This window comes from Sceloporus occidentalis, unplaced genomic scaffold, assembly GCF_023333645.1.
Source record: "Sceloporus occidentalis isolate IW3139 unplaced genomic scaffold, rSceOcc1.0.p SCAF_8, whole genome shotgun sequence".
Lineage (NCBI taxonomy): Eukaryota > Metazoa > Chordata > Lepidosauria > Squamata > Phrynosomatidae > Sceloporus > Sceloporus occidentalis.
In genome coordinates, this window is record NW_028316988.1 from 30,418,772 (window position 1) to 30,436,644 (window position 17,873).

The window sequence follows — 17,873 nt, forward strand, 5'->3', positions numbered from 1 at the left end:
CCTGCGATCTTGCAAATGGAAATGTAGTTTGCAGCGGCACAAGGGGATGCCTGCGATCTTGCAAATGGAAATGTAGTTTGCAACGGCACAAGGGGATGCCTGCGATCTTGCAAATGGAAATGTAGTTTGCAGCGGCACAAGGGGCTGCCTGTGATCTTGCAAATGGAAATGTAGTTTGCAGAGGAACAAGGGGATGCCTGTGATCTTGCAAATGGAAATGTAGTTTGCAGCGGCACAAGGGGCTGCCTGTGATCTTGCAAATGGAAATGTAGTTTGCAGAGGCACAAGGGGATGCCTGTGATCTTGCAAATGGAAATGTAGTTTGCAGCGGCACAAGGGGCTGCCTGTGATCTTGCAAATGGAAATGTAGTTTGCAGAGGCACAAGGGGATGCCTGTGATCTTGCAAATGGAAATGTAGTTTGCAGCGGCACAAGGGGCTGCCTGTGATCTTGCAAATGGAAATGTAGTTTGCAGAGGCACAAGGGGATGCCTGTGATCTTGCAAATGGAAATGTAGTTTGCAGCGGCACAAGGGGCTGCCTGTGATCTTGCAAATGGAAATGTAGTTTGCAGCGGCACAAGGGGCTGCCTGTGATCTTGCAAATGGAAATGTAGTTTGCAGCGGCACAAGGGGCTGCCTGTGATCTTGCAAATGGAAATGTAGTTTGCAGCGGCACAAGGGGAGGCCTGTGATCTTGCAAATGGAAACGTAGTTTGCAGCGGCACAAGGGGCTGCCTGTGATCTTGCAAATGGAAATGTAGTTTGCAACGGCACAAGGGGCTGCCTGTGATCTTGCAAATGGAAACGTAGTTTGCAACGGCACAAGGGGCTGCCTGTGATCTTGCAAATGGAAATGTAGTTTGCAGCGGCACAAGGGGCTGCCTGTGATCTTGCAAATGGAAACGTAGCTTGCAGCGGCACAAGGGGCTGCCTGTGATCTTGCAAATGGAAATGTAGTTTGCAGCGGCACAAGGGGCTGCCTGTGATCTTGCAAATGGAAATGTAGTTTGCAGCGGCACAAGGTGCTGCCTGTGATCTTGCAAATGGAAATGTAGCTTGCAGCGGCACAAGGGGCTGCCTGTGATCTTGCAAATGGAAATGTAGTTTGCAACGGCACAAGGTGCTGCCTGTGATCTTGCAAATGGAAATGTAGTTTGCAGCGGCACAAGGGGCTGCCTGTGATCTTGCAAATGGAAATGTAGTTTGCAGAGGCACAAGGGGATGCCTGTGATCTTGCAAATGGAAATGTAGTTTGCAGAGGCCCAAGGGGATGCCTGTGATCTTGCAAATGGAAATGTAGTTTGCAGAGGCACAAGGGGATGCCTGTGATCTTGCAAATGGAAATGTAGTTTGCAGCGGCACAAGGGGAGGCCTGTGATCTTGCAAATGGAAATGTAGTTTGCAGCGGCACAAGGGGAGGCCTGTGATCTTGCAAATGGAAATGTAGTTTGCAGCGGCACAAGGGGCTGCCTGTGATCTTGCAAATGGAAATGTAGTTTGCAGCGGCACAAGGGGAGGCCTGTGATCTTGCAAATGGAAATGTAGTTTGCAGCGGCACAAGGGGCTGCCTGTGATCTTGCAAATGGAAATGTAGTTTGCAGCGGCACAAGGGGAGGCCTGTGATCTTGAAAATGGAAATGTAGTTTGCAACGGCACAAGGGGAGGCCTGTGATCTTTCAAATGGAAATGTAGTTTGCAGCGGCACAAGGGGCTGCCTGTGATCTTGCAAATGGAAATGTAGTTTGCAACGGCACAAGGGGATGCCTGTGATCTTGCAAATGGAAATGTAGTTTGCAGCGGCACAAGGGGATGCCTGTGATCTTGCAAATGGAAATGTAGTTTGCAACGGCACAAGGGGATGCCTGTGATCTTGCAAATGGAAATGTAGTTTGCAACGGCACAAGGGGATGCCTGTGATCTTGCAAATGGAAATGTAGTTTGCAACGGCACAAGGGGATGCCTGTGATCTTGCAAATGGAAATGTAGTTTGCAACGGCACAAGGGGATGCCTGTGATCTTGCAAATGGAAATGTAGTTTGCAGCGGCACATGGGGATGCCTGTGATCTTGCAAATGGAAATGTAGTTTGCAACGGCACAAGTGGATGCCTGTGATCTTGCAAATGGAAATGTAGTTTGCAACGGCACAAGGGGATGCCTGTGATCTTGCAAATGGAAATGTAGTTTGCAACGGCACAAGGGGATGCCTGTGATCTTGCAAATGGAAATGTAGTTTGCAACGGCACAAGGGGATGCCTGTGATCTTGCAAATGGAAATGTAGTTTGCAACGGCACAAGGGGATGCCTGTGATCTTGCAAATGGAAATGTAGTTTGCAACGGCACAAGGGGCTGCCTGTGATCTTGCAAATGGAAATGTAGTTTGCAGCGGCACAAGGGGCTGCCTGTGATCTTGCAAATGGAAATGTAGTTTGCAACGGCACAAGGGGATGCCTGTGATCTTGCAAATGGAAATGTAGTTTGCAACGGCACAAGGGGATGCCTGTGATCTTGCAAATGGAAATGTAGTTTGCAGCGGCACAAGGGGCTGCCTGTGATCTTGCAAATGGAAATGTAGTTTGCAACGGCACAAGGGGATGCCTGTGATCTTGCAAATGGAAATGTAGTTTGCAACGGCACAAGGGGCTGCCTGTGATCTTGCAAATGGAAATGTAGTTTGCAACGGCACAAGGGGATGCCTGTGATCTTGCAAATGGAAATGTAGTTTGCAACGGCACAAGGGGCTGCCTGTGATCTTGCAAATGGAAATGTAGTTTGCAACCGCACAAGGGGCTGCCTGTGATCTTGCAAATGGAAATGTAGTTTGCAACGGCACAAGGGGCTGCCTGTGATCTTGCAAATGGAAATGTAGTTTGCAGCGTCACAAGGGGCTGCCTGTGATCTTGCAAATGGAAATGTAGTTTGCAGCGTCACAAGGGGCTGCCTGTGATCTTGCAAATGGAAATGTAGTTTGCAACGGCACAAGGGGCTGCCTGTGATCTTGCAAATGGAAATGTAGTTTGCAACCGCACAAGGGGCTGCCTGTGATCTTGCAAATGGAAATGTAGTTTGCAGCGGCACAAGGGGATGCCTGTGATCTTGCAAATGGAAATGTAGTTTGCAGCGGCACAAGGGGCTGCCTGTGGTCTTGCAAATGGAAATGTAGTTTGCAGCGGCACAAGGGGCTGCCTGTGGTCTTGCAAATGGAAATGTAGTTTGCAGCGGCACAAGGGGCTGCCTGTGGTCTTGCAAATGGAAATGTAGTTTGCAGCGGCACAAGGGGCTGCCTGTGATCTTGCAAATGGAAATGTAGTTTGCAGCGGCACAAGGGGCTGCCTGTGGTCTTGCAAATGGAAATGTGGTTTGCAGCGGCACAAGGGGCTGCCTGTGATCTTGCAAATGGAAATGTGGTTTGCAGCGGCACAAGGGGCTGCCTGTGGTCTTGCAAATGGAAATGTGGTTTGCAGCGGCACAAGGGGCTGCCTGTGATCTTGCAAATGGAAATGTGGTTTGCAGCGGCACAAGGGGCTGCCTGTGATCTTGCAAATGGAAATGTGGTTTGCAGCGGCACAAGGGGCTGCATGTGATCTTGCAAATGGAAATGTGGTTTGCAGCGGCACAAGGGGATGCCTGTGATCTTGCAAATGGAAATGTGGTTTGCAGCGGCACAAGGGGCTGCCTGTGATCTTGCAAATGGAAATGTAGTTTGCAGCGGCACAAGGGGATGCCTGTGATCTTGCAAATGGAAATGTAGTTTGCAGCGGCACAAGGGGCTGCCTGTGATCTTGCAAATGGAAATGTAGTTTGCAGAGGCACAAGGGGATGCCTGTGATCTTGCAAATGGAAATGTAGTTTGCAGCGGCACAAGGGGCTGCCTGTGATCTTGCAAATGGAAATGTAGTTTGCAACGGCACAAGGGGATGCCTGTGATCTTGCAAATGGAAATGTAGTTTGCAGCGGCACAAGGGGATGCCTGTGATCTTGCAAATGGAAATGTAGTTTGCAACGGCACAAGGGGATGCCTGTGATCTTGCAAATGGAAATGTAGTTTGCAACGGCACAAGGGGATGCCTGTGATCTTGCAAATGGAAATGTAGTTTGCAACGGCACAAGGGGATGCCTGTGATCTTGCAAATGGAAATGTAGTTTGCAACGGCACAAGGGGATGCCTGTGATCTTGCAAATGGAAATGTAGTTTGCAGCGGCACATGGGGATGCCTGTGATCTTGCAAATGGAAATGTAGTTTGCAACGGCACAAGTGGATGCCTGTGATCTTGCAAATGGAAATGTAGTTTGCAACGGCACAAGGGGATGCCTGTGATCTTGCAAATGGAAATGTAGTTTGCAACGGCACAAGGGGATGCCTGTGATCTTGCAAATGGAAATGTAGTTTGCAACGGCACAAGGGGATGCCTGTGATCTTGCAAATGGAAATGTAGTTTGCAACGGCACAAGGGGATGCCTGTGATCTTGCAAATGGAAATGTAGTTTGCAACGGCACAAGGGGCTGCCTGTGATCTTGCAAATGGAAATGTAGTTTGCAGCGGCACAAGGGGCTGCCTGTGATCTTGCAAATGGAAATGTAGTTTGCAACGGCACAAGGGGATGCCTGTGATCTTGCAAATGGAAATGTAGTTTGCAACGGCACAAGGGGATGCCTGTGATCTTGCAAATGGAAATGTAGTTTGCAGCGGCACAAGGGGCTGCCTGTGATCTTGCAAATGGAAATGTAGTTTGCAACGGCACAAGGGGATGCCTGTGATCTTGCAAATGGAAATGTAGTTTGCAACGGCACAAGGGGCTGCCTGTGATCTTGCAAATGGAAATGTAGTTTGCAACGGCACAAGGGGATGCCTGTGATCTTGCAAATGGAAATGTAGTTTGCAACGGCACAAGGGGCTGCCTGTGATCTTGCAAATGGAAATGTAGTTTGCAACCGCACAAGGGGCTGCCTGTGATCTTGCAAATGGAAATGTAGTTTGCAACGGCACAAGGGGCTGCCTGTGATCTTGCAAATGGAAATGTAGTTTGCAGCGTCACAAGGGGCTGCCTGTGATCTTGCAAATGGAAATGTAGTTTGCAGCGTCACAAGGGGCTGCCTGTGATCTTGCAAATGGAAATGTAGTTTGCAACGGCACAAGGGGCTGCCTGTGATCTTGCAAATGGAAATGTAGTTTGCAACCGCACAAGGGGCTGCCTGTGATCTTGCAAATGGAAATGTAGTTTGCAGCGGCACAAGGGGATGCCTGTGATCTTGCAAATGGAAATGTAGTTTGCAGCGGCACAAGGGGCTGCCTGTGGTCTTGCAAATGGAAATGTAGTTTGCAGCGGCACAAGGGGCTGCCTGTGGTCTTGCAAATGGAAATGTAGTTTGCAGCGGCACAAGGGGCTGCCTGTGGTCTTGCAAATGGAAATGTAGTTTGCAGCGGCACAAGGGGCTGCCTGTGATCTTGCAAATGGAAATGTAGTTTGCAGCGGCACAAGGGGCTGCCTGTGGTCTTGCAAATGGAAATGTGGTTTGCAGCGGCACAAGGGGCTGCCTGTGATCTTGCAAATGGAAATGTGGTTTGCAGCGGCACAAGGGGCTGCCTGTGGTCTTGCAAATGGAAATGTGGTTTGCAGCGGCACAAGGGGCTGCCTGTGATCTTGCAAATGGAAATGTGGTTTGCAGCGGCACAAGGGGCTGCCTGTGATCTTGCAAATGGAAATGTGGTTTGCAGCGGCACAAGGGGCTGCATGTGATCTTGCAAATGGAAATGTGGTTTGCAGCGGCACAAGGGGATGCCTGTGATCTTGCAAATGGAAATGTGGTTTGCAGCGGCACAAGGGGCTGCCTGTGATCTTGCAAATGGAAATGTAGTTTGCAGCGGCACAAGGGGATGCCTGTGATCTTGCAAATGGAAATGTAGTTTGCAGCGGCACAAGGGGCTGCCTGTGATCTTGCAAATGGAAATGTAGTTTGCAGAGGCACAAGGGGATGCCTGTGATCTTGCAAATGGAAATGTAGTTTGCAGCGGCACAAGGGGCTGCCTGTGATCTTGCAAATGGAAATGTAGTTTGCAGAGGCACAAGGGGATGCCTGTGATCTTGCAAATGGAAATGTAGTTTGCAGCGGCACAAGGGGCTGCCTGTGATCTTGCAAATGGAAATGTAGTTTGCAGCGGCACAAGGGGCTGCCTGTGATCTTGCAAATGGAAATGTAGTTTGCAGCGGCACAAGGGGCTGCCTGTGATCTTGCAAATGGAAATGTAGTTTGCAGCGGCACAAGGGGAGGCCTGTGATCTTGCAAATGGAAACGTAGTTTGCAGCGGCACAAGGGGCTGCCTGTGATCTTGCAAATGCAAACGTAGTTTGCAGCGGCACAAGGGGAGGCCTGTGATCTTGCAAATGGAAACGTAGTTTGCAGCGGCACAAGGGGCTGCCTGTGATCTTGCAAATGCAAACGTAGTTTGCAGCGGCACAAGGGGAGGCCTGTGATCTTGCAAATGGAAACGTAGTTTGCAGCGGCACAAGGGGAGGCCTGTGATCTTGCAAATGGAAACGTAGTTTGCAACGGCACAAGGGGAGGCCTGTGATCTTGCAAATGGAAATGTAGTTTGCAACGGCACAAGGGGCTGCCTGTGATCTTGCAAATGGAAATGTAGTTTGCAACGGCACAAGGGGAGGCCTGTGATCTTGCAAATGGAAATGTAGTTTGCAGCGGCACAAGGGGAGGCCTGTGATCTTGCAAATGGAAATGTAGTTTGCAACGGCACAAGGGGAGGCCTGTGATCTTGCAAATGGAAATGTAGTTTGCAACGGCACAAGGGGCTGCCTGTGATCTTGCAAATGGAAATGTAGTTTGCAACGGCACAAGGGGCTGCCTGTGCTCTTGCAAATGGAAATGTAGTTTGCAACGGCACAAGGGGCTGCCTGTGATCTCGCAAATGGAAATGTAGTTTGCAACGGCACAAGGGGCTGCCTGTGATCTCGCAAATGGAAATGTAGTTTGCAACGGCACAAGGGGCTGCCTGTGCTCTCGCAAATGGAAATGTAGTTTGCAACGGCACAAGGGGCTGCCTGTGCTCTCGCAAATGGAAATGTAGTTTGCAACGGCACAAGGGGCTCCCTGTGCTCTCGCAAATGGAAATGTAGTTTGCAACGGCACAAGGGGCTCCCTGTGCTCTCGCAAATGGAAATGTAGTTTGCAACGGCACAAGGGGCTCCCTGTGCTCTTGCAAATGGAAATGTAGTTTGCAACGGCACAAGGGGCTGCCTGTGCTCTTGCAAATGGAAATGTAGTTTGCAACGGCACAAGGGGCTGCCTGTGGTCTTGCAAATGGAAATGTAGTTTGCAACGGCACAAGGGGCTGCCTGTGGTCTTGCAAATGGAAATGTAGTTTGCAACGGCACAAGGGGCTGCCTGTGGTCTTGCAAATGGAAATGTAGTTTGCAGCGGCACAAGGGGCTGCCTGTGGTCTTGCAAATGGAAATGTAGTTTGCAACGGCACAAGGGGCTGCCTGTGGTCTTGCAAATGGAAATGTAGTTTGCAGCGGCACAAGGGGCTGCCTGTGGTCTTGCAAATGGAAATGTAGTTTGCAGCGGCACAAGGGGCTGCCTGTGGTCTTGCAAATGGAAATGTAGTTTGCAACGGCACAAGGGGCTGCCTGTGGTCTTGCAAATGGAAATGTAGTTTGCAGCGGCACAAGGGGCTGCCTGTGGTCTTGCAAATGGAAATGTAGTTTGCAACGGCACAAGGGGCTGCCTGTGGTCTTGCAAATGGAAATGTAGTTTGCAGTGGCACAAGGGGCTGCCTGTGGTCTTGCAAATGGAAATGTAGTTTGCAACGGCACAAGGGGCTGCCTGTGGTCTTGCAAATGGAAATGTAGTTTGCAACGGCACAAGGGGCTGCCTGTGGTCTTGCAAATGGAAATGTAGTTTGCAACGGCACAAGGGGCTGCCTGTGATCTTGCAAATGGAAATGTAGTTTGCAACGGCACAAGGGGCTGCCTGTGATCTTGCAAATGGAAATGTAGTTTGCAACGGCACAAGGGGCTGCCTGTGATCTTGCAAATGGAAATGTAGTTTGCAACGGCACAAGGGGCTGCCTGTGATCTTGCAAATGGAAATGTAGTTTGCAACGGCACAAGGGGCTGCCTGTGATCTTGCAAATGGAAATGTAGTTTGCAACGGCACAAGGGGCTGCCTGTGATCTTGCAAATGGAAATGTAGTTTGCAACGGCACAAGGGGCTGCCTGTGATCTTGCAAATGGAAATGTAGTTTGCAACGGCACAAGGGGCTGCCTGTGATCTTGCAAATGGAAATGTAGTTTGCAACGGCACAAGGGGCTGCCTGTGATCTTGCAAATGGAAATGTAGTTTGCAGTGGCACAAGGGGCTGCCTGTCATCTTGCAAATGGAAATGTAGTTTGCAGTGGCTCAAGGGGCTGCCTGTGATCTTGCAAATGGAAATGTAGTTTGCAACGGCACAAGGGGCTGCCTGTGATCTTGCAAATGGAAATGTAGTTTGCAGTGGCACAAGGGGCTGCCTGTGATCTTGCAAATGGAAATGTAGTTTGCAGTGGCACAAGGGGCTGCCTGTGATCTTGCAAATGGAAATGTAGTTTGCAGTGGCACAAGGGGCTGCCTGTGATCTTGCAAATGGAAATGTAGTTTGCAGTGGCACAAGGGGCTGCCTGTGATCTTGCAAATGGAAATGTAGTTTGCAATGGCACACGAGGCTGCCTGTGATCTTGCAAATGGAAATGTAGTTTGCAGTGGCACAAGAGACTGCCTGTGATCTTGCAAATGGAAATGTAGTTTGCAATGGCACAAGAGACTGCCTGTGATCTTGCAAATGGAAATGTAGTTTGCAGTGGCACAAGAGACTGCCTGTGATCTTGCAAATGGAAATGTAGTTTGCAATGGCACAAGAGACTGCCTGTGATCTTGCAAATGGAAATGTAGTTTGCAATGGCACAAGAGACTGCCTGTGATCTTGCAAATGCTATGCCTGCTTGGGAGTGGGAAATGTAGAATTGGGCAGGGGGGGGTGTTTGGCCAGAAAGAGAAGTACATTTCAGCCTTCTGTCTAGGAATAATGGCAAAATGTCCTCCATTTTGAGCATGCCTCAGAAACATGCATTTATATTAACATTTTAAAAAAAATTATCAATTTTTTCATGTGTCCTCCATTTTTTATAAAACGTGTCCTACATTTGAAAATGTGGCCCTACATTTGTCCTACATTTGTCCCAGTTTGGAGGTCCTGCCTTATGGCAACCCTACCTTCATGGTCCACAGTCTATATATCTCCCCCATTGCACCTGTCAGCCGGCCAGGGACCCCTAGATGAAGAAGCATCTCTTGGCCTGAGATCCCCCCACAGCCACCCAAGCCATTGTCTCTGGCCTTCTAGCCTCCTTTGACAAGGCAGATGGTCCCCCTCCCGGAGACATGGGGTGCATTTCATGCTCCAGCAGGCAGCTGGCGGGTGCCTGAGCATGATGCGCTGGCATGCGCCTGTGCATATGGGGAGGAGGCATTTAGCATGACAAAGCCCCAGGGCCTGTGAACCTCTTGCTCTCCAGACCTCTCTCCCCCTGGGAATGGAAACCCTCTTTGGAGGGGGGAACCAGATCCCTCCCATAATCTTCCCAGCCAAGCAGAGGGAGACTTGCCTCCATTGCTCTACAAGCGCAGGCGGCGCATGGGGTGGGATGGGTGGGTGTTAAGTTTATTTGGGGCATGGCAAGGCCTGGGGGAGCTGATGCACACAATGAATGTGTGTGTGTGTGAGAGTGTGAGAGAGAGAGTGTCCAGCCACTGTTTGCAAAACTTTTGCAAAAGGAAGGCAAACTAGACAAAGGCATGCACTGCTGCTGGATTCCTCCCTTTCACGCATCTCTGTCCTCCTGATATATTCCTCTTTTCTCTTCTTTTAATCCAGGTTTCTGCCTACTTTAGATACCTCCTTACTTTTTGGCCTGTTTACTTTTCCTTCTTGGTACAGTGGAGGCCCTTGGGATCTGAGTTCGAGGGCCTTCCATGGATACCAACATCTTTGGGTGCTCAAGTCCCATTATCTACATTATTTTTACATCCCATTATTATTATTATTATTATTAGCCCTTCGTTTCCACCAGAGTTTGGTTCTACGACCCCAATAGATACCAAAATCTGTGGATGCTCAAGCTCCATTATATGGAGGTGGTGGTGGCGGTTGTTGTTGTTACAGTGGACCCTGGGGATCTGCTGTGGTTTCATCCCAGGATCGCCCATGGATACTAAAAGCTGTGGATAGTCAAGTCCCCATTATATCCAATGGGATGTTGTTGTTGTTATAGTGGGCCCTTGGTATCCACTGGGGTTTGGTCCCAGGCACCCCCTACCCCCCATGGCTACCAAAATCTGTGGTTGCGCAAGTGCCATTCAATATAAGGCATGGTAAGATGGCATCCCTTATATGAAATGCCATATCAAGGTTTTCTGTTTGGAATTTCTATATCATCATTTGTCGGTTATGCTTTGATTGAGAGTTCCTGCATGGCAGAAGGGGTTGGACTGGATGGCCCTTGCGGTCTCTTCCAACTCTAGGATTATATGACTCTATGATTCTATATTTTTAAAAATGGTTTCATAGAATCATAGACTGGTAAAGTTGGAAGAGGCCCCAAAAAGGGCCATCCAGTCCAACCCCATTCGGTCATGCAGGAACTCTCCATCAATGTGTGTGTGTGTGTGTGTGTGTGTGTGTGTAATATAAATATATGGAACATATGTAAGGTAAAGGTAAATATGTATATTATAATATGAGTATATATAATATATATGTAAGGTAAAAAAAGTAAATATGTGTATGTGTGTATATACATGTATATATGTATATAATATATGTATATGTAACATACAGTATTTCAAGCTGTGGATGCATGAATCCATGCATTAAAACCTCCATGGCTATGAGGGCTCACTGCATTCCCTGGCATAGTGGCTTGAGTGTTGGACTACAGCTTTGGTGACCAGGGTTCGATTTTCCACTCGGCTGTGAAACTGCACTGGTTGCCCTTGGGTAAGTCACACTTTCTCAGCTTCAGGGGAAGGCAAGGGCAAAACCTCCTGGGAACCAATCTTGTCCAGAAAACCCCAGGATAGGCTCGCTTTAGGGTTGCCATAAGTCAGAAACAACTTGAAGGCATACAACAATAACTATAAAACCTAAAGCACACACGCTTGGGAAAGGTTTGGGAACCCTCCTTCATCTCCCTAAGGACCCGATTTACCATCAGGAGGACCCACATTTCAGGGATGGGGGTCACAATATCTATTCACTTAAAGCTTCTTTGGCCAGTAATGAAACCTCGGAAGAGGCATCTCAACCTCTTGAGAAGGGAGAATGGAATATTAGGAATGACTAGTGAACATTTTGTTCCCCATCCCTCTCAACTGTCCTTGCTGCCCTTTTCTGGACCAACTCCAACTTGTTTCTGACTTTCTTGAAATCAGATGCACAGAACTGAATGCAGGACTCCAGGTGGGGCTACTGTCTTGGAAAGGATGGTTCTTGTCTTGGAAAGGATGGTTCTATTCAAACAGGCTGAAACAAGCTTGGCCTTCTTTGCTGCAGCATCACACCGCTGGGTCGTTCTTGCTTCCGTTATCAGCACATCATGGCAACACTGGGGTCTTTTTGCAGCTGTTGTTTTAGAAATGTGCAAGAGAGCATTGGTTGCATAAAGGGAGGCTGAACCAAAAATGGCCATTATCAGAAGATGCCCCATAGATACATAGAACCATCAAGTTGGAAGGGGATCCAGAGATCAACAAGTCCAACCCGTTACTCAATACAGGATCTCCAACTAAGAGGATCCTCAGCAGGCAATGATCCAGCCTCTTTTGGGAGATGAAACCTGACAAACTTATAATATAATGGGATTATTACTTCCCTCTACTTGGGAGCTAGGCTTCTATTAATGCAGGCTAACATAGCATTTGCCTTCTTTGCTGCAGCACCACACTGCTGGCTCATGTGCAATGTAAGATCAACAATAACCCCAAGGTCCTTTTAGCATGTCTCCCCCATCCTATACATTTGGCTTTCGTGGCCTAAATGTAGAATTTTGCATTTGTCTCTATTGAATTAAATGTTATTACAGTGGGCCCTTGGTATCCGCTGGGGTTTTGTTGGAGGACCCAACATGGATAGCAAAATCCACGGATGCTCAAGTCTCATGATATACAAATGGCAAAATGGGGTCCCTTTTATAAAACGACAAAATATAGGTTCGCTTTTTGGAATTTATATATTTTTAAAAATATTTCCAAACTGTGGATGCTTGAATCCTTGCATTAAAAAAAATCCATGGCTATGGAGGGCTGACAGTAATTTCTGCCCCATTATCTAGTTTATTTAGGTCCCTACGAATTCTGTTTCTGTCTTCCAATGTGTTCTTGAAGTAAGCCAAGGACTAAGGGGAAGGAGAGAGAAACCGGGACCTTTGAAAAGCAGCTGAAATACAGTAGTAATGGGATTGTCTCTGCCAAATTGGGACATTTGGAGGGCATGGGGACAGTAAAAAATGCCTGGCACCAAACTGTGCGTGTAAAAGCTGTCAGTCCGGTGGGTCTCCCGGAGGAAAGCGGATCGAAGAGTTAATCTCTCAGCCTGACAGCAGTGTTGGCGTTGGCATCGTTGGCCTTTTGCCCCACTGGCTAAATCCGTAAGTCACTTCTTGTAAGAGCTCCTTGTTTCTTAGGCTAGATTAGGGATATCACATGCCTGGCTGCTCCTTTGCTGGGTGGTCACTAGACAGGGTTAAAGGCGGATTAACTCCCGGAGCGGCTGGCATTGTAGTTGGCCAGCCAGCCAAGGCAGGAGAAGCTGTAACCCCTCTTCCCCACTTCTGCCCCACTCCCCATCACTCTATTACAACTTTCCTCCCGATATCCATGGATTCCAGCACTCATGCCTTGCAAATATTTTTTAAAATATTCCAAAAAGCAAACGTTGATTTTGCCATTTTATATCAGGGACAGCATTTATATAAGAGCCACTCTGGCCTAGCGGTTTCAGTGTTGGGTTATGACTCTGGAGGCCAGGGTTCAATTCCCAGCTGGACCATGAAACCCACTGGGTGACCTCAGGCAAGTCACACTCCTCAGCCTCGGGACGGCAATAGGAATCCTCCTCGGAACACATCTTGCCATGACAGAATCATAGAAGCATAGAGTTGGAAGAGACCGCAAGGGCCATCCAGTCCAACCGTGTTCTGCCATGCAGGAAATCCTAATCAAAGCATCCCCATTGACAGATGGCCATCCAGCCTCTGCTTAAAGACCTCCAGGAGGGAGACTCCACCATAACCTCCGATGAGGAAGGAGTGAGGAAGGAGTGCATTCCACTGTCAAACAGCCCTTACTCTCAGGAAGTTCATTCTAATGTTGAGCTGGAATCTCTTTTCCTGGAGCTTGCATCCATTGTTCCACTGGATCCTATTCTCTGGAGCAGCAGAAAACAAGCTTGCACCCTCCTCAGTGTGACATCCCTTCAAATATTTAAACAGTGCTATCATATCACCTCTTAACCTTCTCTTCTCCAGACTAAACATCCCCAGCTCCTTGAGTCCTTCCTCATAGGGCTTCATGGTTTCCAGACCCTTCACCATTTTAGTCGCCCTCCTTTGGACATGCTCCAGTTTCTCAATGTCCTTTTTGAATTGTGGTGCCCTGAAATGGACACAGTATTCCAGGTGGGGGCCTGACCAGAACAGAATAGAGTGGCACTATTACTTCCCTTGATCTAGACCAGGGGTAGGCAACCTTTTTGAGCCGGGGGCCGGGTTGCTGTCCCTCAGACAACTGGGGGGCCGAAGCCGGGGGTGGAGCTTCCACCCTCCGGGGGCGGAGCTGTACACGGGGGTGGAGCTTCCACCCTGTGGGGCGGAGCTGCATGCCAGGGCGGAGCTTCCACTATCTGGAGGCAGGGCCACATGTCAGGGGTGGAGTTTCCACCCTCCGGGGGCGGAGCCGCATAATAATAACAATATTTGCAAGAAGCGACTAGGCAAGGCCACAAAACAGCAAAAAATGCATGCCACTGTCTGAACCCAGAAATGTGCAAGCAAGTCCATGTGGGGGGATCTTGCAAAGACAATACCAAGGGATAACAACAATAATAATAGCAGTATTTGCAAGGATGGAAGCTACTAGGCAAGGCCACAAAACAGCAAAAAATGCATGCCACTGTCTCAAAACACAAAGGCACAGGTAGTATAACCCCCCTCCCCCAATGAACAAACCTCTCACCTGGCTCAGTGGCTGTGGTTCTCTCTCTCTCTTCCCTCTCTTTCTCTCCCTTCCTCCCTCCCTCTCACTCCCACCCTCCCACCCTTTCTCTCTCTCCCTCTCTCCTCATAGAATCATAGAGTTGGAAGAGACCCCAAGGGCCATCCAGTCCAACCCCCTGCCATGCAGGAAATCAGAATCAAAGCATCCCCAAAGGAGCATGGGAGGGTTTTTTTTTTTGCAAAGATAGTAAGGGAGTCACAAAGCATAGGAGGAACATAGAATCATAGAGTTGGAAGAGACCCCAAGGGCCATCCAGTCCAACCCCCTGCCATGCAGGAAATCAGAATCAAAGCATCCCCAAAGGAGCATGGGAGGGTTTTTTTTTTTGCAAAGATAGTAAGGGAGTCACAAAGCATAGGAGGAACATAGAATCATAGAGTTGGAAGAGACCCCAAGGGCCATCCAGTCCAACCCCCTGCCATGCAGGAAATCAGAATCAAAGCATCCCCAAAGGAGCATGGGAGGGTTTTTTTTGCAAAGATAGTAAGGGAGTCACAAAGCATAGGAGGAACATAGAATCATAGAGTTGGAAGAGACCCCAAGGGCCATCCAGTCCAACCCCCTGCCATGCAGGAAATCAGAATCAAAGCATCCCCAAAGGAGCATGGGAGGGTTTTTTTTTGCAAAGATAGTAAGGGAGTCACAAAGCATAGGAGGAACATAGAATCATAGAGTTGGAAGAGACCCCAAGGGCCATCCAGTCCAACCCCCTGCCATGCAGGAAATCAGAATCAAAGCATCCCCAAAGGAGCATGGGAGGGTTTTTTTTTGCAAAGATAGTAAGGGAGTCACAAAGCATAGGAGGAACATAGAATCATAGAGTTGGAAGAGACCCCAAGGGCCATCCAGTCCAACCCCCTGCCATGCAGGAAATCAGAATCAAAGCATCCCCAAAGGAGCATGGGAGGGTTTTTTTTGCAAAGATAGTAAGGGAGTCACAAAGCATAGGAGGAACATAGAATCATAGAGTTGGAAGAGACCCCAAGGGCCATCCAGTCCAACCCCCTGCCATGCAGGAAATCAGAATCAAAGCATCCCCAAAGGAGCATGGGAGGGTTTTTTTTTGCAAAGATAGTAAGGGAGTCACAAAGCATAGGAGGAACATAGAATCATAGAGTTGGAAGAGACCCCAAGGGCCATCCAGTCCAACCCCCTGCCATGCAGGAAATCAGAATCAAAGCATCCCCAAAGGAGCATGGGAGGGTTTTTTTTTGCAAAGATAGTAAGGGAGTCACAAAGCATAGGAGGAACATAGAATCATAGAGTTGGAAGAGACCCCAAGGGCCATCCAGTCCAACCCCCTGCCACGCAGGAAATCAGAATCAAAGCATCCCCAAAGGAGCATGGGAGGGTTTTTTTTTGCAAAGATAGTAAGGGAGTCACAAAGCATAGGAGGAACATAGAATCATAGAGTTGGAAGAGACCCCAAGGGCCATCCAGTCCAACCCCCTGCCACGCAGGAAATCAGAATCAAAGCATCCCCAAAGGAGCATGGGAGGGTTTTTTTTTGCAAAGATAGTAAGGGAGTCACAAAGCATAGGAGGAACATAGAATCATAGAGTTGGAAGAGACCCCAAGGGCCATCCAGTCCAACCCCCTGCCATGCAGGAAATCAGAATCAAAGCATCCCCAAAGGAGCATGGGAGGGTTTTTTTTTTGCAAAGATAGTAAGGGAGTCACAAAGCATAGGAGGAACATAGAATCATAGAGTTGGAAGAGACCCCAAGGGCCATCCAGTCCAACCCCCTGCCATGCAGGAAATCAGAATCAAAGCATCCCCAAAGGAGCATGGGAGGGTTTTTTTTTTTGCAAAGATAGTAAGGGAGTCACAAAGCATAGGAGGAACATAGAATCATAGAGTTGGAAGAGACCCCAAGGGCCATCCAGTCCAACCCCCTGCCATGCAGGAAATCAGAATCAAAGCATCCCCAAAGGAGCATGGGGGGGGGGGTTGCAAAGATACCAAGGGAGAGTAAATCACAGTCACCAAGCAGAGGAAAATACATGCACCAACCAACCTCTTCAGTGGGTCGCTCCGGCTGGCTGGCTGGCTCTCTTACTTTCGCTTTCCTTTTCTCTGCCGCCTCCTCCTTTCCCTCCCCTCCACACTCTTCTATTCATAGAGGGAGGCGGAGAGAGGAGGGCAGAGCTAGGAAAACGGAGCCAGGAGGGCGAAGGGCAGAGAGAGAAGGGAGGAGGGCGGAGCCCATTCGGAGGGCTGGCGCGGCCCTGCAGCCCTGGAACAGTGCTGCAGCAAGCGCCCCGGGCCTCCTAGAGGGGCGCCGCCATTTTAAAAAACAAAATGGCGGCCGGAGCAGCGCCAATCGGCGGCGCAATCGGCGGCAGGGGCGAGCGCGGGCCAGGCCTAGAGGCTTCGCGGGCCGGATCCGGCCCGCGGGCCGCACGTTGCCGATGCCTGATCTAGACACTATACTTCTATTGATGCAGCCTAGAATTGCATTGGCCTTGTTTGCTGCCACATCGCACTGTTGACTTGTGTTCAACTTGTGGTCTACTTGGACGCCTAGATCCCTTTCACATGAATAAGTCTCTCATTCAGCCAGTTGTCGCCCATCCTATATCTGTGCATTTCATTTTTCTGCCCTAAGTGATGTACCTTTCATTTCTCCATGTTGAAATTCATTTTGTTAGCTTTGGCCCAGCTTTCTAATCTATTAAAGTCATTTTGAATGTTGATCCTTTCCTCGGGGGTATTAGATACTCCTCTTAATTTGGATAGGGTCTCCATACATTGGAAATGACTTGAAGACACACAACACACACTTTTTAAAAATGCATTTTCTATGAAAGCTCATGCTGCCAATTTCTCAGTCCCAAAGGTGCTACAAGATCTCTCTGCAACTGATTCTACAGACTAATACTATGACATTCTATTTAATGGGACTTGAGCATCCTTGGATTTTGGTATCCACTGGAGGGGGGGTGTCTTTGAAATGAAACTCAAGGATCACCAAAGTGTATTATTATTATTATTATTATTATTATTATTATCACCCCATTTTATATAATGGGACTTCAGCATCCATGGATTTGGGGATCTGTAGGGGGTCCAGGAACCAAAGCCCACCGACACCAAGGGCCCATTGAATGAATAACAAAAACATAACAACAAGAAGAAATACCCTATTGTGTTTAATGGGACTTGAGCATCCAGATTTTGGGATCCATGGGGGATCCAGGAACCAAATCCTAGCAGATACTAAGGGCCCAGTGTGGTAATAATAATAATAACCATTGTATATAATGGGATTGGCACATCCATGGAATTTTGTATTGACTGGGGGGTCCTGAAATCAAATCCCAGTGGATACCAAGTGCTAACTGAATGATGATGATAATGATGATGATGATGATGGAACTTGAGCATCCACAGATTTTGGTGGATCCTGGAAGCAAACCCCAGCAGATCCTTAAGTGTCCCTCCCACCATCTCCTCTTTCCTGAACTGAAAGAAGGAAAAACAGCATTGGAAGAACCCAGGGGTGTGTGTTTGGGCCAAAAAATGCACATTTCCAGGCTTGATATCAA